General features: G+C 42.0%; 1 protein-coding gene across 1 annotated transcript in view; it reads right to left on the bottom strand.

Moving 5' to 3' along the window:
- The window catches only part of TMEFF2 (transmembrane protein with EGF like and two follistatin like domains 2), a gene marked incomplete at its 5' end in the record, with an annotated part of 127,021 nt that overhangs the window by 61,970 nt on the left and 44,430 nt on the right, over positions 1-20,621 (bottom strand). The window lies entirely within an intron of this gene.

Below are 20,621 nucleotides of genomic sequence, written 5' to 3'. Positions count from 1 at the left end.
TAAAGAAAATCTGGCTCAGAGCTAGTTGCAAAAACATCTCTCCTGACATGTGTGAAGGTATTTCTGCCTTCCCAAGCCTGTAGCTAGGCAGTCCTTAGGTACCCTGTGGTAGCTCAGGGTGCACACAAGTGCAGGCATCTAAGGAACTTAGTAGAAGGTAAGATGAGGGAAACGACAAAGTTTCTAAGTCCTGCAGGAGTAGATACAATATTTATGCAACATAGAACCTATCTTTTTTTTGATATAACCCTATTCTTCAACAAACACAAAACCATACTGGATCAGTTAACCGCATGAAAATATTCAGCAGTAAGATGACCTTTCAGGACAAATGGGGAAAAAAAAATCTGTTGAATCATGTTTTTCCTTTTTATTTCCATTATTAGTGGGCAGATTGAGGCATTATGTCAGTAGCACCCTTACTGGCTCAATGTAACTCCTTGGTTTATGGTTTATGCAGTGGAATAGTCATGTCCACAGCACAAACCCTACGAGAAATACTGGCAACACTGCCGATAGCCTAAGGAGAAAGGCAAGGGAGTTCATGGGTAGCACAGCCACTCCTGTAAGAGTGGCAAAGATTTAGGAGAAGGAGCCTCCACGGATCAGTTCTGTGGATAAACAGGGGATCTATTTTTGTGCTTTTATGCGATTATGTAGGGAAAAACCTCCTAGACCTCCGCTAACAGGACAAACATTTTGAGAGCAACACATCAAATTCGGCCTTGATACGAGCAGGAGAGAAGCATGGATTTGAATCCATTCATACCAGAACGATGTTGCCCTTTTGAGGATAATTTTACAGATGTGTTTATGATATAGGGGGAGCCATATGGCAAGAACGGTTTAAACGTTTAATCTCACTTAGCTTCAATACACTGCATATACAGAAAATTGGAAGCCCAGCAGGAAAATGCCAGATTTCATTCTCACTTAGTCGTGATTAACCTTTATGAGCTCACTCAGAGTTTTGTCACCAGGCTGAGACAGCCCTGACTTTCTGCTTGGTCAAGATGCCAAAGCTGCTGAACTTGAGTCCTCTGAGGGCTGTGTTGCCCAAAACATTGGCCTTCCTGCCCAAACGGCAGTGTGCCCTGCTCCATATCTCCTCTGAGTACGGAAAAGTATAGATGGGACTATAGGGAGTGAATGACCCACAGGGTCCTTGCATTGCTCAGCTGGGTCTGGTTTAGAGCTGCCTTACACAAGGCAGATGGACGCAAAGCAAAGAGCTGGTATGTACCACACTTTGCAAATATGCTCTTTCTCATTAATATTGATTCCCCCACACAAACACTTTAGCTATATTCACTGATTGCATTACCATTGCAGAAGTGTAATTAACAAATTAAAAGGGAGGATTGTGATTCAGTTTAATTTGGGGAAATCTTTAAGTAAAAAAAAAAAGAAAAAAGAAAAAAAGTCTGATGTCTGAGGATCACTCCCCTCTGCTGTTCATTTTGATACCTTGGACATGCTCTTAGAGCCTTCATAAACATATCCTGAGTATGCTGCAGTACTGGCACACATGGGTACCTAAAGAAGCATCAATGAGACAAAGACCAAACACATGAAGAAATCCTGACAGATACTAAGCCAGATACTAGATTACAAATGCAGGTGTATCATCATGGAGAGAGGAGGAAAATGCCAATTGGAAGCTGCTCAGACTGATCTGAGACTGCCAGTTTATTCACAAAAGCTGATGAAAAGCAACACAGAACACGCACACCATCAACCTGGGTGAAAGCCAATGTCACAAATACTTGTGCAAGGAGGGAAGGTAAAAAAACTCCCATACTTGCTGCCCTTACACATGCTTCTATGATAAAATAAACCAGCTCCATTAAGTAAATCGATGTTTGCAAGAACAGTCAGGACTCTTGAGCCAAAACTTGAGTGCTTTTCTCTCCAAAAACCAACTGAGCACACCTGGAAGAATGGCTACAAAATGATATCTACTATCCCTCCCATCTCCTACAAAAAACACCTTTCAGGTGATCTAATATTATGAGAAACCATAATCATTAAGGATTGATCATGCTAATATAATTTTCTGGATGGCTTATTAACCTACTAAGACATGTTTTTCTCTACTTCCCTTCATTAGCGACAGCAATAATTAGGTAAGGACAGAGTAGCAAAATTGATCATATACTACTGCCGAAGGGGACCGAGAATGTATCATGGACATTTAGCATAATGTTCTCCAAACTCCAGATGCATTAATTATATTTAGCAACACAGCTATTTTCTGCCTTCGATAGAAGGAATCCATTAATGTAGATATTGTGTAACGGAAGCTTATTTTTCCCTTACTCCAAGACGGAATTTTCTTTTTTCCTTAAAGTTCACAATACAGAATGAGACAAGGCAAGCGAACATCACTGTCTCTAGTATCTACTGATACCACATCCTTCCCCTATTTCAGTCTTCACTAGCAGCCTTGTCATGAAAGAGGCACTTTAAAAGCAGAACGGCTGCAGAGTTCTGGCTAGGAAGCAAAGAACAGAGTTATACTGTCACCTCCCGGACAATAATCCCCAGAGACGCTTCCCTCATGTTTTTGGGTCAGCTTCAAACAGCCTTCCTGCCACTGGCCACCCTTGGTCACCAGAACAAAGCATCTGCAGCTTACACTGAGGCAGCACTTCTCGGAATGTGTGTGCTCTTAGGCATACGAATTTGGTAAGTTTACAGCAATGACTTAATGGCAGCTGCACTCTGAGCCCAACTTAAGGTCCCACTTCTGCACCTGTAACATCAACAGCAGAAGCATCACTATCACACGAGCTGGAGGATGAAGGAGTAGGCATACTAAGCATCATCGCCTGCATGCTGCCAATCACCTTCCTGAGCTGCGATCCCAGAGTCATGGCCCCAAACCCTGCAGCAGGCACCCCAACCCTTGAAAGGGAAACTAGCAGTTAAGTGATGACCCTGGTCACATCTGTCATGTGTGGAGATAGGGACCAGAGTCAAGCCTTGGTGAGGGCTGCCAGCTTGATCTTGCAGCTCCACAAGACCCACAGCATTAGCTTTCTTGTACCACCCAGTGTGTTACCAGTGCGTGTAACATGTGAGAGCAACAAAGGGATCGCAGTGATTGCACACTTTTTAAAATGCAAGCAACTGGCTTTCCCTGAGCTCTCCCCCCATGTGTGCAGTCGTCAGCTTTCTGTAGATAAAAGCATTAACAGGGAGCTGTAAAGAGTTGACATTACAAACTTGGCACTCCGATGGCACGCTGCACAAACAGGGGAAGGGAGGATCTGCCAAAGTGAGAGCCAGAGATAATATGAAAAGCACAAACCCAACATATTGACCTTATTTAAGTCCAAACAGCATAACACCAGGATACTTAAAGCAAAAATGTCTAAATCATTCTTTATTCCACACACACACAAATGTTTTCTTTAAATACGCAATTCACTTGATATCTGCAATCCCCCCCTCTTCAGATGCAAAATCCAAAATAATGATTATATCAGTCATTGCTTAATACATTCAACTGTGGCCCTGATTTTCATGCATGAATGGTCATTTACATATCATTACCCATCATGCCATCCACTCAGATTTTTCTTTCTAAATAGAGTTATACATTTAAAGTTGTCATTTAAAAACAAAAATGCTTAAAAAGGGGACTTTCATTTCTCGTTATCTTGTCGGTGCTCTTAGTGGGTAATAGACCAGAATATTAAAATGGAAAATTCTCAGTGTGTGTGACAACTGCCACAGTGAGATCATCTTAGAGAAGAGGCAATTATCAAGGGATTTTTCTCAAATTTGGAAACATAGATAAATATGAACAGAAAAGCTGAAGCAAACCAACCAGAAGCAAAACAGTAATTATAGTACATTCTTCTATTTTCCTAGCACAGGTCCTTGTTGGAGGGAAAGCTAGTTCCAGTTTAGGAAAATCACTGCAGACATGAGGTGCAGTTAGAAGCTTTTCACGAATAAATCACATTTTTTCAATTAACATTGCCCATGCCCACAGTAGAGGAAGGATTTTTTTCCCTCTTCCTGTTACTTTCAAAGTAATTTTCTCTATGTTTAATTAGAAATTTTCTCTACAGAAGGGAATGTGATAGAAGATTAATTCTCTATTTTCTCACCCACTGTGTCAGTAGACTCAAGTGGACACTATAAACCCCAGTTAAATACGATGAGGATGATCAAGCACGGAGCTCCTTTCAAGAGGTCGTGTCTGCAGACCGGAGATCTCATTTCAAAACAATACAAACGAGTTAGAAAATGGTATCTCTCCGTGGTGCAGCGCCACAGAGGAACGATTACAAGTGCTTCATGGTGCGAGGGTTCACCATGCCAGCTGAGAGGGTTCACTAGCACGGCTAATGATACCGAACGCTGCCGAGTGAGAAATAGCATTTCCACAGCCACTGATGTTTTGGGTCCTTTTCTCCTGTTCACCATTAATAACTACTCCTCCAGCAGTCTCATCTTATCTTACATCTTTTATGCCAAGTATAAAACAGCAATTAAACAATAAATAATGAAATGTTCGCTGGTGGGCAATATAGTAAAGGCTTTTCTTTCTTTTAAGGGAAGAGACAAAGGGTTCAAATAGTATTTGCTTTTAATGAACAGTGAAGGGAATGAGCCATTTGCCCTCAGGACATAAAATCCTATGAATGGTCTATTGCTGCCAATGCCAAGTAAATACTGGGTTAATGCTTTTTAAAATTGAAATCCAAGCCAGAGCAGGAACAATTATTTAGAGGAAACTCAGACCTACAAGATACTGAAACATGCAAGATGCTATCTTTGACAGAGAGGGTAAGCAGTTTTCTCACAAGTTTTATTAATAGAGTGGCTGAACATCGAAACAGAAAAAGAATGAATGATTTAGAGGATGAAATGCAGACGTGTAGCCTAGTAAAGACCAAGAGCCTTGCTCATTGATTAACTAGGACCAGATTGTTTAATACAATAGAAGTTGTCAGTATATACCTCTTGGGGACAGGAAAGGTCAAAACAGGGCAACTGGCAGATAAAACGTGTAATGCAGATGAAACTTAATTCTCAATTTTATTCTGGGCTTAAAAAAATAAATCAAGATTTTGGCTAGTCCAATAACTGCTTATTTCTACCCTCAACCTATTTTGACATGTTTATAAGACATTCTTATCCCACTCTGCTTGATGCTACTCTGGTTTGAAGTAGAGAAATGCTCCATCAGAGCATTCAAGCAGGGGCAGCCACCTTTGCAGAGTCCACGGGAGAGCTGCAAGGATGACGTGATTCAGAAAATATGACTTCCACGGTGAGCTCAGGGGAGTGGAAATTTCTTACTTTGGAAAAGAGGAGACTGAGGAGAGACTAGTCGTCTGATATAAAAAGGAATGTTTAAAAGGTTGCTATAAAAAGAAGGATAATCAATTGTCCTCCACATCCATTATTTCTGAGACAAGAAATAATTGATATAATTTACAGCAAAGGTGATTTAAGTTAGATATTCCAACTGCTAAGAATTACAAGTGGCTAGAACAGGCTGCACCGGAATGCAGCTGGTGTGCTCAGAAGTGGCTTCTGAGGTTGCGCCAAGCAAATCACAGCAAGGGACAACTATAGCTGTTCCCATCAGACACGAGGAAGATCAGTTGAAGCTACTTCCAAAACTATACATCTGTGACTATATCATCCCTTTTCTGCAGGTTAGGGTATGGCTGGGTTCCATACTAAGACAATTCAGTCTTTATTTTGTATGATTTCCCATTGAAATCACTGGGCAATTTTGATAACGCAATTAAAACCGTCTTCATGTCAGCTGGGTGTGTGATGTCTGCCCACGTATGAGGCCACGACGTATTTTTGCATAATCTCTAAAAGTCCCTGACTCTGCAAATTCAGAGGACTTGGTTATACCTAGGACCTTGTGGACAAGATTTCAGCTCTTCTGCTCCTGAAGAAGTTAGGGAACCAACTGCACCTTATTCAGCCCTCAGGAGAGAAGTTTCTTTCTTTAGACATGGTGGTTTGAAAATTTCTGTTCCAGTTGACCAAGTTTTTGTTCCATTAAAGAAAATACCTTTAGAGAAAAGGAACAGACCTCTTTAAAAGGGAAAAAAAAAATCAAAAATCTTTCGTTAAATGGTTTGCACAATCTATGTTAATAGAGAATAGAGAAATACAGGTAATGCTCTGCCTTTCCCAGAGCAGTCAGCAGTGAGTTTCCAGTGCTACCACTCAGCTCATCATGACGCAGGTAAAACACTATGCAGGCCACTCCTGCTCAGGGTGAGGGTCCTGCCCAGCAGCCTGCCACCCTCATGTCAAACCAATGCATGGACCTGAGGTGGCTGCACCCCTGACGCAAAGGGCAGAAGGTGATGGAGGCGATGAAGCTCCTCGTGACAGCTCTAAATCAGGGGACAGCAAATCTGGGCATCTCAGGGAGCCCTACTTCCAATCAGAGCAGACTGCGACTGCCCAAATGTGTGTCAGGAGCCTCAGCGGCCCATGCAACAGCCAAGATCCACGTGGCGCAGAGGGCTTGCAGCCACCTTTGTTCTGCATCCCCCGGAGCTGGGTTTTCTGTGCTGCATCTGCCGGAGTCACAGCACAAAGTCTGTCCTCTCTGTTCCCGTTTCCAAGGAGTGAGCAACCCTTCTACAGAAGAGCTTCAGAGGTTCCTCAGCCTCCGGTGTTTGCAGCCAGCACCCATGCTATGTAGCTGCCTAGGTGCACAGAGGGTGTGCTTCTTTTCCTCTCCTTTTCCTTTGTGAGCACTTGGGCCCGGGGCAGAATTACGGTTTATTTGCACAGTGATAACATAGCCTTTCCGAAAGGAAAGATAAAATGATGAATCAGAGGTCCAGACACATCCATCTGTCATATCCAATAAGCTTGTGTGTGCCATGTGAATGCCTGGTCACTCTTGTAATTAGCTATTAAAGCTGAATGGGCAATTTTCAGCCAGAAGTACATGAAATGCATGAACATTTTAATGATGCACAGAACAATTAAGAATATTACATACACAGTTCCTGATCACCTTGAGATTTTCTCTCTACTTAGTGTTGTGGGAACTCAACCTCTTTAACCCCGTTAGAGCACGAGGGCACAGCTGGAATCAGGAAATGGTGAGCTGAATAAATTGTAGCAAGGCAGGCTCTTTTTAAAATGTAACTTTTCCTTCCAAAAAACTCTTAATGATGGAAAAACTATTTGCAGTGAATTCTGATGAAAAAAGGAAAGAAAGACCATAATAATAAATGCGTCCCGTGTGACAGTCAGCAAAAATGAGGGGTCTGGTTCAGGTCCTGCTCCAATCAATGGGACTCTCTCCATTACCTCTGCTAACAATCATATTAAACCTTTTCTGTTAGGTACAGCACAGAAGAAAGAATCAAGAAAGTCTGAAATGGCAGCTAAGTATCACTAAGCCACCAAACTCACCCTTCTGCAGTATATCTGTATGCATGAATACATACAGGACGCATACAGATGGTACGGATACTATTTCAGCAGAGAGCAAACCCTTTATGCCTTCCCCCAAAATATGGGAAGAGGGGATCCGGACAAAAAAACCCCAAAATCACACAGAAGGTGGCCAGGCCCTATAAGCATAAGAAAGCAATGTAAATATAGCTCAGCAGTACAACCCCATGTCTACATACACAGAAACATAAAAAGGATATGGCCCAGTGTGGTGAGAAAAGTCTCAACATCACGTATTAAGTATTTGCAATACAAAATGCAGTGCCATTCTTGTTCAAAGCACTGTGTAAACCTGGCTTCCGGAAAACTCACCGGATAAATTCCATCCAGCGTGTGCCAGTCTAAAACACAAGAAATGCTGTGTCCTCAGACGTACAGCGTGGTGAGGGAGGAGGAAATGCCTCCTAGCACACAGAGTGGAGGTCAGCGTTCAGCTCCTACCAGCTGGGTGCCCGCTTGACTTCAGTGGAGCAGAGCTGCCTCCTAACAGATTGGAGCCAAGCCCTGGGTGCTCACCATGACTATTTCTTAGGAGAAGTTAGCAGGTGTATGGCAGATGCGGGTATGTTTCTTTGCAAATGCCTGCTCCGAGTGGAAGAACCACTGATTTCACGTGTGTTTTGCTACAAACTATCCCTGTACCTCTTTGTTGTAATTGCAAGCAGTAGAAGGAACAACCGGCTAATTACCATGGACTCCACAATAACATTTCCACACTAAAATGTAAGTGCAAGGTGCATAGCTCGTGTCCCTGCTTTAACCATGGCAAGAATAGAAGACTACTCATTTGAGGGGAAAACTACGCACAAAAAGCTAACAGTGGTCTGAAGCTGTTCTGATTTAGGCTAGGCACCTCCCCTATACACACATTACAACCTTGCTGACAGCAATGCATGGGTTTAGAAACAGCCATGAGTATCACCAAGGGGTGTTTACGCTCCCTGGAGCCTGGCACCCCCGAAGTGTGCTCAGGATTGCTTAAAACAGACCATTCACCAGGTACTGGAGAAACCGGCTTTCTGACCCCGGTCCCATCATAGGCTGGGATAGATATGGGCTGCCGACCCCTCTTGCTGCTCTAATGCAGCAACTGCAAATGCGGTGGGGGAAGGTGGTGTTGGATTAGCTGTATTTCACCTCCAGAGGGTTGTCTTCCACACTGAAGGATTTTCTGTCTTTCATGAGATTTTGCACTTCACTTAAGCCCTAAATAAAGCACAAATAGCCCACGGGAGTAAACTTCACTCTTTACCTGTCAGAATAATATCCTACCTGAATTAACTTGTGAATACACTTTAAAAAAGCTCAGATGCATCTCCTCTGTAGCCTGATTATTTGTCTGCTCTATTTTCCACATTTTTTAATGCCGCTTTTCCATTTTGTGTGCAAGTGGAATCATGTTGATGGACTGACAGGGTGAAGAGCAAACACAGGTTCGGACTTTGTGTGGTATATGTGATCTGGTTTATACAGGCCCCCAGGCATGAGTCTTCACTTGACAGTACTCACATGAGCTCTGTGCCTGCCTAATTTCTTAGCATCCACACGCTCCGCAGAGGCAGTTGCAATGAGTATTTGCCATGGGAGTTCTGAATCATCTCATCATTTTGCATCAAGAAGAGCTACACAGGCCGCCTCAGCCTTGCCTGGCTGAGCGGGAGGAGCAGCTTTCAGGATACCCCATCACAAACCTCAGGAAGACAAACTTCGCATTGGCCAAACAAACCAGAAACTGTTACTGATCTTGATTTAAGCTTTCAAGTTTCTTTTCTGTCTTAACACCCATGAGGGACCAGCTCAAGGAGGACGGCACAGGTTTTTGCACTGCTGCCTAAGAATTGGACAGGCCACAAAATCCCAGCCACTCAAATCAGAGCTCATGGCTCCTTTCTAAGATAACCGTGGATGTATGAAGTTTGCAGACGGCTTTGCTTTTCAATAAAGCAGAACTAGTTGCCCTCCAACGTTTTGATGAGAACATCAATAGCATGCCATGGATGGATGCATAAGTCAGGAGAGGGCTGGTGTGCAGCAGGAGAGGATCCCAGCTGCATCACACAACCAGCATCTAGCAGATGCTCTGCCTAGCTCTGTGCTACTGCTTTATTAACAAAAATAGAGATCGTCTCTTCCAGCCTTACTATCACAGGTAGTTTAATCAAAGAGCTAATGAAGCAAGTAAGGAAAACACAGCCACGCGTTGCGCTACTTCCAAGAAAGATGTTCAGAGGAACAGAAACCTTGAGCACCCCGACAGTTGGTGACTGAGCTGGCTGCAAAACAGAAGACCCAACTCTGCCAACATGATGGGCCACTTCCAAGAGCTAAGCTCACAAGGAGCTCCAAGTCCTCATCAGTGTATCCAAAACCCTGTAGCAGAGTACAAAACATGGCTCTCTCTTCTCAAAGAAGCCAGTATTTATCACTCTTACATCAGCCACAGCCTATTTTCATTGCATCCCACCATTTTACTGGACCTGGGTTCACTTTCTTCACCATTCCTCCATCTCAGGGTCCATGCTGAGAGAGGCATAACACCTACCCCTGTAGGGTTTTGGTCTGAGTGGAGGGAATGGTTCTTCCCAAAGACCTCCTCCAAGCATACAAATTGCCATGGTGGTATTTCTGAAACAGGCTTATTTTATGAGGTGCACCTCCCTAACATCGGAGCAGCTTTAAGGTCTTGCACTGTGTCTGTCTGCTTTGTTCATGCTGCTGTTTTCCTAATATTTCTGTGGTAAAATGAAATTCACATACTTTGCACCCCCTGAACAGTAAGACTTTTACAAATATAAATTTATCAAATTTAAAATATGAATTAATAAAATAATTTATAAAATATAATTGCTCAGTGCATCAGGCACGATTGATCTCCCTGCATTTACTGGTAATTACCCTCAAGAACAGTGTGCCTAGTGTCTAGGGTCTTGTGGTCAGGTTTACTAAAATGCCCCCAGCAGTATGTGACCTATAAGACATACATGCATATCCTACTTAAGCGGATTCCATTTTGCCTTTGGATTTGCATCTCACTGAGGAAAAACATCCACAAAGCTATTCTACTACACTACCATTATTTAGAGCTAGTAAAAAACCCACCACCTAAAACATCCAGCATTATGTTTTCTATCTGCTTCTGCCATTTTTTTTTCTTACTCATTTTATTCTTGCCCTTTACAAAATGAATTTACAAACAAAAGTCCATATTTAGACTTGATTCTGGATATTAACCTTTCCAGAGCATCTATTTTCCCTCTGTAAGCACAAGTTTTTTCACCGGTTACTTTTTATTTACAACATAAATAGATTAACAGAATTTATGCAGTACCAGAAAGCTTCATCTCAGCTTTAGGTCACACATGCCTGTGGGGCAGATACCTATCTTTTCCCCAGTTTGTACAGCTCCATGTATACCTAATGATGGCTACTGACTCTGTGACAGGTCTGGAATAGGTTATTCTTGCTCAGAACCGATCCCTATTCAAATATGGGATCTGATGCTGAAATACATTAATTCTTACCCAGTAGCACTACTACTTTAATTTTTGCTTTGAATCAAATTATTTCTGATCCTTCTAAACCAGTGGCAAACCTAAGCATCTGAGTAAATGCCATCCAGGCTCATTTCTGCTCTTTCACTATTGCCAAGGTAAAACAGGGCACCTGCTTTATGCTTGCTTCTCTAATATTTGGTTCAGAAACCTTTCAAAGCCAACAAGGACATTAAGCAGTTGAAAAATGCTACAATCGGCTGAAAAATCCTTGCTAAACCATAGACACCATGTCTTTGTGAACTACTCTTCCCTTTTGCTACCAGTATCCAAAAGAATGGATCTAGATAGTCTAATCAGCTGAGCACCAAATCAAAGGTATCATTGACAAATGGAAAAAAACTATATAGGTCTTTCTAGGAGATATCCCATTTCCTGCAGCCTATCCACACTCTTTCTTTGCACTATTTTGGCTTTAAGATCCCAGGGACAGAGAGTTCAGTGATTTATTGTCAGTCTTTGGTCACATTGTTCTATTTGTTTTATCTTTTTCAACTGGCCTCTCACCAGCAGACATTCCCCAGCACCTTATAATGTGTTGGTGCACTGTTCGATGGCGTGCACCTTGTGAAAGACCAGATCTTCCTGATGTCCCCCCTTTCCATGCTGCTCTGTCTGAGCAGCTGCCAGCCTCCCTGTCTGCCCAATGCTTCCCAGAAAGCCCATAAACCAGTCCTGCAGTCCTGAAAAGGCCTTGTGACACCACGGATTGCTCCTTAAATGCTTCCACAGATTTTAAACATCGCTATTGCCTCTTACTTTGGAGTTGGATGGGAAGGAGCGAACGACAACCATCACCGACTACTCAGAACACAGTTGTTGCAGATGTGCTTTTTCAGACCTCCTACGTACATTTATAGTTCATAGCAACTTTGTACCCTGTCCGCGCAGAACAGGCTAAAGGGTGCAGGTAATGCTTTCAGGCCATTGTTAATATAAATTTTTTTCTTTTTACATATTCTAGCACCCATCCTCATGTCTTAATTGGTTAGGAAACACTTATTCCCATGCACACTGGGAGTCAGCTAAGTCCTGAGCTAGAGGAAAGGGGTGGCTTTGCACAGGAGAACAGTGGTTGCTGGATGCTGAAGGCAACGGAAAGGGACAGAGGATGGTTTTGATGGCCATTCACAGTGTCTGACTGTCTCTTAGTTGACTTTTTGGTTCCCAGCTTTCCATTGCAACATATCTTGTATGGTCCCAGTGAGCATCTTAAATATTTGTATCTATTTACATGTATCTATTTACATCTCCTAGAGAGAAGAGTATCATTGTCCAGATTTCACATTAAGAGACCTAATCAGGGAGGTTATGCCGAGGCTGCCCACTGCGGTGCTGCGAGCTCCCACTGCCCAGTCATGGCCTGAATGAATCTGGCTTTTTTCTGGGACCATAACCTGGATTTTCTCACTTTGCACAGTCTGAGAGCAGCGGCTCAGGTTATGCACCACATGCCATCCTTGTATAGGGAAAGGACGTGGCCACTCTCAGCGGAGTCTTTAGGAGTAAAACTCTGAATTCAACTTTTGAAAAGTACAGGACTAATGCTTCACTGCTGGTCAGCATTCCTCTTGAAGATTAGCATCCCAGTGTGGAGCAGAAGGCTTTGTAGAAGATAGCACTTGTGGTGATGAAACAGGGTAGACGTTTCACAGACAGGTAAGAAGAAATTACTATGGCAACACCACACGACTTCATTAGAGGTGGAAGAGCTCTTTTCAGGAGAGCGACATGTCTATAAGGCCTAATACAAACTTATCTTCATGGCTACAGTTGGAGAATACCTGAGAAAAATAGGAGGGTGTGTAGATAACTAGAGAATTTGCCCGTACTGTCAGAGTGCACAGAAAGCACAGTATAAAAGGACAAAGAATACCAGAGCCTCCATCATCAGAACAACTCTAGCTACACCCAGATTTGTGCCTTGCCCACCTAAATAAGACCGTATATCTTTACCCGTTAAAACTACCAACTTACCAACTATAAAGTTCATATTTCTATAAATTTTCCATTTCAAAGGCAATCTGGGATACTGCCAGCAACTTAATTAATTTATAGCAAATATATCCTACTGTAGCGACGCTGAGTAGCAGTCTTGCATGCTCTGAATACAAGTGGCTATTAAGACGGCCAAGAGCAAGAGTTAATGATGGCATTTTTAAAAACCCCCACAACCTTTGCCTAAGATTTATTTCATAGATTTCAGCATTTCACGAAACTAGGCACAGAGTTGAGTAAATAAGCCTTCTGGGCTCAGTTTGAACCATTTGTAGAACTGAAGAAGGGTCGGTACTGTATTTCCTTGTGTAGGGAAGGACAGTCATCGCATTAGGGAAAGGGGGTTGGCTGCGTGTGAATAAAAACTGGCTGCCACTGCATGTATTGGAACATGATCTGAAATCAGATTTGCAGTTGTGATGCCAGGAGACTGAAGAGGTCGGCTGTTTGCTTTATAAATCGCTGATGTTTTCCCCTCTTCCTGCCTGCTCCAGTCGCACCAGAAAGCAGCATGATGGATAGGAGAAGGTCTCCCTGCTCCTAAAACCCCTTGCAATGGAGGCTGCAGGCAGGCTGTCACCTCTGCCTGTAAAGCCTGCCAGGGCAAGGCACTCCAAAATTCCCTCTGTGTCAAGGGTCCCTGATTAGCCCCGCATTCACCACAAAGCCATCGTTATGCCTGCTCTTTGGACCACAGTTGTTACACCCGATGGTCCTCTAAAGACATTTATAAGCTGTGTCTAAGATAATATACTACTGCCTGTTGAGTGCAATGCTCAGCAAGACAGGAAACAGCACTGCCTGGAAAATGCCTACACCCTTTCTGCAGGCAGTAGGTCTGCTGGGCTCCACATAAGCCCTACAGAAAGGTACACTGCCTGGATATGTCAAATACCAAGCAGTTTATGTGCCTATGAAGTGGGGCCACAGGCTCACGGTAGAAAAAGGTAAGAAAACTTCCCCAGTCTGCACACACGGAAGTCTGAAAACTCTCAGACTTTTGGGCTGAAAGGTGTTTTTAAGCATCTTCCCTCTGAAGAGACTGGCAGAATAAAGACACTGTTGGAGCACTCAAGCCTTCTACTCTCAAACTTCCCTAAGTCCACAGGGAGCAATGCGCTGCCTTTGGTCAGCTTTGGATTAAGCCACAGATGCCATCCCAAGAGTAGCATTGCTTGTGCTGATGCAGTCTGCCTGCGTCCCACAATCAAAAATCAAGGAGCAGTACAGAGCATTATCTGAAGGGGAAATAATCCTGAATTTACACTTGGGCAAAGCACAAAGCTTTGCCTTTATCACCCCTCTCCCTCAGCAGATCTTTTCTTTCCCCTTTCACATTCACCCTTGAATTCTCCGTTTGTTTTCTGGGGACGCAGGAGGTTTTGACTCTTGTGGTAGATATTACTCAGAGAACAATGAAAGTAATTTTCTCCTTCAGGTGCCTGATACTTTCCTTAATGTTTCATTACAAGCACATGCAGCCAGCTCGCAGAGCACACAGTACAACTTGAAAAGAACTGCAGGTCGAAGTATCTCACAGCAGAATATTACTGTGGATTTAGCACTAATTCCAGCTTTATTCCTTTCCTAATTCCTGTATCACATAGCCTTATCTGCACAGATAAAGCCCCTTGAAGTGCACTTGCTTTGATGCATGGATGGAAGAGTTCTGTCAAAAAAATGTAAGATTTGCTTAGAAAACAATCGTGCTATATTTAGACCATAGTCCACTCCAAAGTCCCCTGACAGGTTTCAGTGCAAACAAGCAAAGGCTTCCCTTGGCTGACTACAGAAGTTGTATTTCAGACAAGCCAGTAGTCTACCAGAGTAATGAATTTCAACCTCTTGCAATATTTTGAGCGTAGCCATCGTCTCTTACAGCTAACACCACCGTTACCAGCACAGTATCTGCACACTGCGCAGCTAATTCCCTGACTGCTTCAGAGTATCAGTGTCCCTGAAGGGCATACTATTGATCCATAGGCAGATTATGTTAGTTGCTTGGCTTTGGGAGATATGCACTCTCTCGCCAGCATCCTTGCAGAAAATAGCTGTGTTTAATGCACACTCTGTCAAGGTTTTCAGGAGCTCTTCAAGCCAAATCATAATGGTGCAAGGCATAGATCTTTTGATGTCAAAACCTGTACGATTTTACAGCTGGCAACAAAGAAAATTTACATTTATAGTAGACAGCAACTTTCAGCCAGAAGGATTTCAAAGCACTTTATGAACTATCATTCAAAACAAATAATGCTGAATGAAGACATTTCTGTGTTGAAATATAGAAAATATTGAACAGAACTACTCAGCAGCTGAGGGTAATAGGTGAAGAATACCCCATCCAATTGAACACGTGCAATGCAATTTTAGTTAGGCAGGATGCAATTACAAAAGCTGGAGTCTGGCCAAGCCACCAAGGTTAACTACTCTACTTTTTCAAGAAGTATCATGGGATTTTTCTAATGACCACAAGTTAATGATGTCGTATCTGAAAGTCAGCACCTCTCCCCTTACAGCGGCCTTTACAATCGTTTAGTAGCAATGGCCCTATACCAGATCCAGCGACAAAATCCCAAATCACCATTCCCACCATCTCAGAAACCTGCTTCTCTTAGGGAAATGGGTTTGGAAAGGATCAAACCAGTCACTAGGCCCAGTTCTCTAGAATCACAAGAAGGATCACACATATAACACATCACTGATATTGACTGTAGAAAGGTCTATTTACCTTCTTCAAAACTTATGCACACCATAAACTTGGTACCTTTCACAAAAGGAGCTACATGACTGGTGATGAATTCAACTTAGTAACATCCTTCAGTACTTTAAAGTACAATACATATCATGAACTTTGTGGTAACTTGAAATACATATATTCTTGGACTATGCAATAGAAAGATCTAAGACTAAATACACAATTACCACATTGGGCTGCTAGAGATTATAGTAGGAATAGTTACACAGATTACTTAAATACTGGCAATATATTCTTTATTAATTGACCAAATCACACATACTACTAATAACTATAATTAGTAAGAACATATCACTGTGTGAGACAATGAAGAAATCCCTTATAAGTCACACAGCACTATTGGAAAATTATGCATGGGGAGCCAACTTTAATACAATCATTAACACAACAGTTACTGCATGTTCTTTGCACCAATTTTCCTGTCTTCAGATTTTAATATTGGGGTACCAACCTTCAGGTGTAAAAATGACAAATTATGTACACTTTTTTATTTTGCTGCACATGCCTTTGGATTTCTGTTGGTTAATCCATTTCTTTCAATGGATTTCTATTATTCTGTATGATTCTGTGACTTCTAGATGATTCAGTCAGAGGTGACCCTTGTTTTCAATTTTTGCTATGCAAATCATTACAAATAAAGTGCAGAATTTAGTTTTGATAACAAAATTTAAACAGGAGGAATGGAAAAAACAGACCCAAAGTCCTTTATAATCTTCCGTTCAGGTCTTCACTGTTGCTCATGCAGACCAAACCATCAAGGTATTACTTGCTTACGAACATATCTCACTCTTTGCTATCAGATATAAAACCTGCATGTGTCAGTAAGCCTTACAAACAAAGGTATGATTTACCAAGATCAGAGGTTTTTATGTTTATCTCCGTGTGCTTTGACCCTCACATACCAGATTATAACAGCTTACCATCCACAGAACAGCATTTGCACAGTTCATTGTCTCATGTCCCTTTGTTGAGTGTTGATATGATTGGGTAAATGAGATATTATGGCTGACCTTTTATAAAGTTTTGTTTTATGCTTTTCTTGTGGAGGATATTAGATAAGGAAATCATAATAGCCTGTGGTAGCCTGGTTCAAAGAATCTAGTATTCTAAAACAAAAAACACAGAATAAATCAGGCTTGGAGAATTACTCAGGTGGAATAAATCAGACAGCAACTCTGCCAGCCATGAAGATCTCAATGGCTGTCAATGAACTGAGCACCTAGCCTACAGGTTCTACCTTGTGTTAATTCATTAAATTCTAAGCAAATCGTATGTCATGGTTTAACCACAGCCAGCAACTAAGGACTATGCAGCCTCTCGCTCACGCCTGCTGCTGCCCCGCAATGGGATGGGGAGGAGAATCGGAAAAGGGAAAAACCACAGGTTGAGATATGAACAGTTTAATAATTGAAATAAATACAATATACTAATACTACTAATAATAATAATGGAGAGGTAGAGAGAGGAATAAACCCCCAGAAAGACAAGTGATGCACAATACAACTGCTCATCACTCACTGACCAATGTCCAGCCCATCCCTGAGCAGCAATTGGCAGCTCCTAGCCAACTCCCCCAGTTTGTATACAGAGCATGACATGCTGTGGTATGGAATATCCCATTAGCTAGTTTGGGTCAGATGTCCTGTCTCTGCTCCTTCCCACCTTCTCATGCCCCTCCTCATGACAGGGCATGGGAAACTGAAAAGTCCTTGATCAGGATAAGCTCAACAACTAAAACATCGGTGTGTTACCAACATTATTCTCAGGCTAAATTTAAAACACAGCAATGTACCAGCTACTAGGAAGAAAATTAACTCTCTCTCAGATAAAACCAGGACACTGTACAACAGCTTCACTGTTACTTTTCATTACTTTTTCTTGGTGCCAACGTTAAACTTGCAGCCCTAATGAGAACTTAATGGGACTGAGATTCACATCAAGTCTGCCAGAATTTTCTAGTTTCAACATACTATAATCTGTCTCTTATAGACGGTTCTTTGAGTCCTCACTTGTTTAATTGTTTACAGGTGAAACGGTAAATCTGATCTTTGCTCTTATGCTAGCTGGAAGTGAGCATACATTTGTGAGTATCTGTCAAGAATTTTTCACCTGGGAATTCATTTCCTGTAGATGAAAAAGCTATCTTCTGGTCCTAATACTCTGATCTTTATTTGATTAAAAAGATTCATTCAGATTTATTTCCCTGTGATATTGCATAATATCACAGTGCCCTGTCTGTTTCGTGAGATCTCTTCAGAGGTTACTTCTTGGCCCTCCTGTGAGTCCTCCACCTCAAAAGCGGCACACAGCTGATTGTACTTACAGTCTTGAAACATGTGAAGACATTTAAGTATGCAGGCAATGCAGCCAAGCCATATTCAAAGGTCTCTTCTGTCACCCGAACTGAGAATCTAAAACCCGACGTTAATATTAATCAAAAATGGCTCATGAACGTAAGTTCCTGCTGAAAACAGAGGGATGTGCGTATTCTCGTATGTTGGATCAAACCTTTGATGGCTGAAATATTTTTCAGCTAGAGGGGCCAAACAGAAACAAAAGGAGACTGTAGAGAACGTATTTGTTAGGACTGCCTTTTCTTCCAGTAAGGAGGGTTTTACAGCTGTGCATTTGGAGAAGAAAAAAAAGCCCCACAACATTTATGTACCTTGGTATGAGTGCAATAACTCAGCAATAACCCAGCACATAAAAAAGGAACATACAAAAGGCTTCAGGTGAAACTCTCTGCTGTGCAGATTGCTTGTCTGCTTTGCTGGTTCACCCTCCAGCTCTTCACAAAGGCAGTTTTAGGCCTATGAGATGGAATGGATCACACTCAGGCTTTGCCCATTAAAAGCGGCACTGACAGCTGTCTTTAGACATTTGGCTGTCTATACTCAAACTCAGACTTGAAGGCAGCAAACAAAGGCAGCATAGACACAGCTAACGGGCTCGATGAATACATAGATAGATAGATGGCTGGATGAAAAATGAAGGCATGAGAAACTAAATTTGAATGAAAATTTAACACATTTCTTCAGTAAAAAAAAATGCTCTTTTTAACCAAGTTGTGCCTTTCAATGCAAAAGTTTCTGCTTTAAATAAAGACTTTCAGATTTTATTTATGCAGGAACTCACACTTATTTTCTTATTTATGTGACTCTAAACATACATTTTTACAAGGGTGTCAGGCTCATTGCAAATAACTCACATTTTCAAGGCTTCTTCTTAATGACAACACCCTCTGCCATCCCCAGCAGTTACAACATTTTTATTCTACCACTGTGCTAAAAGTAAATGAACAGGCATAAGAAGAAATTTAGTTGGCATTTTCTTGTATTAGAAATATCTGGGATCCAATCCTGTAATCTTAGCATTGTGATATCAGTAGGACTTGCACATGCGTATCTCTACAGACAATGAAGAAATATTTATTCTTTTAAAAGATAATAATTACTAAAGCATGGCAGAAGAATAAAGGTCTTTATATTCAAAACCTTAAACTCTTGGGAGGTGGCTGAGAACCCACGTTTGTTAAGAGCTTCAAACTTAAAACCATTCTTTTGGGTGATCAAGACACTGGAAGAATTTTGTAAAAATAAAACCAACAGCAGGAGTCAAAGTGTAACTTCATATTTGGAAGATGTTGTTCCTTTTTCCTCCTTTCTTCCTAAGCAATAGCTTGTCGTGTCTGTGGAAACCTTGCTTAGCTGAGCTTTCTAGGAATCACGGATCGTTCTGCTTCTGATTGCCTTGGAAGCTTTCTTTTTCCCTTTAAATTTTGGCATGAAAGCAGATGATCTAAATACTGAAGGGGTTTTGGCAGTACAAGTTTTAAACCTCACAGCAAACAAAACATTTTTGTCACTGCACCTCCTTGCAGACACATGGCTGGAATTAATGTGGCCCTTTCCCCTCACACCTCTGAACAGTCACTTGAAGAGGGGGAAGTGTGCACACCGTATATTCTTGTGTATAAAGTGAGAGCTACATGCCAAAATGTCAACAGATTTTCCACATACAAGAAGGCTGTGCAAGAAAGAGCTGCCAATCTGTTACACAGTTCTTTTGACGCCAGCCTTAGGAAAAGAGAAATATTCCAGAAAATGGAATGAATCCCAGAGACCTCTCACTTCCCCAGGAGGAAAGAAAACACCTGCCCGAACCCACCACTGAACAGAGCTTTTGGAATCTCCTGCTGTCTTGCACCACACAGTGGGAATCTTCCTCCCGCCACTCTTTCTTGCTTCAGGAGGAAGCCTATGTTATATGGAATTTCACTGCTTTCCATGCAGTCTCACAGCCTAGCTTTCTAAACTTGCAAACACCAACAAGACTCTCTGCCAGTGAAAACATTCTCAAACCCATGTTTTGACCAGCCCTCCCCTTTTCCAGGGTGCGGTATTGCTTTTACATTACACTTCCTTCAACAGCATGATGCTTTTCCGCAGCTGCCTCCATTCATTTGGATCCCTGGCAACTTCTTGGTCATCTGGTGTCCATCCCATCTCTCTAGCTCTTACAAACATTACAAACCCATACACCCACTGCTTTGTTCCTTTCACAGGAGATATATTAAAGTCAATAAACCTTCATGACATCTCTCCTGAACATCACTTTCTGATGTGAATCATGCTTGAAAAGAGAGACAAAATCAGCAATGCTGTAGGAGGGAAGTTACTACATTAAGGTGTGACCATGAACAATTTTTACAGCTCTGCTTGCAACCGGCTTTTTCTGTAATGACAATCTCCATTTACCTCTCTGCTTTAAGAATTTGCAATCTGCTCTTTTTCAGCCAGAAGGAGCTTAACACAGTATGGATGTTATCACAATACATATAATAAAATAGT

The sequence above is a fragment of the Psittacula echo genome (assembly GCF_963264785.1).
Source record: "Psittacula echo genome assembly, chromosome: 6".
Classification (NCBI taxonomy): Eukaryota; Metazoa; Chordata; class Aves; order Psittaciformes; family Psittacidae; genus Psittacula; species Psittacula echo.
The sequence above is the reverse complement of the archived record's forward strand: the minus strand, read 5'-3'. Positions and strand labels throughout refer to the sequence as shown.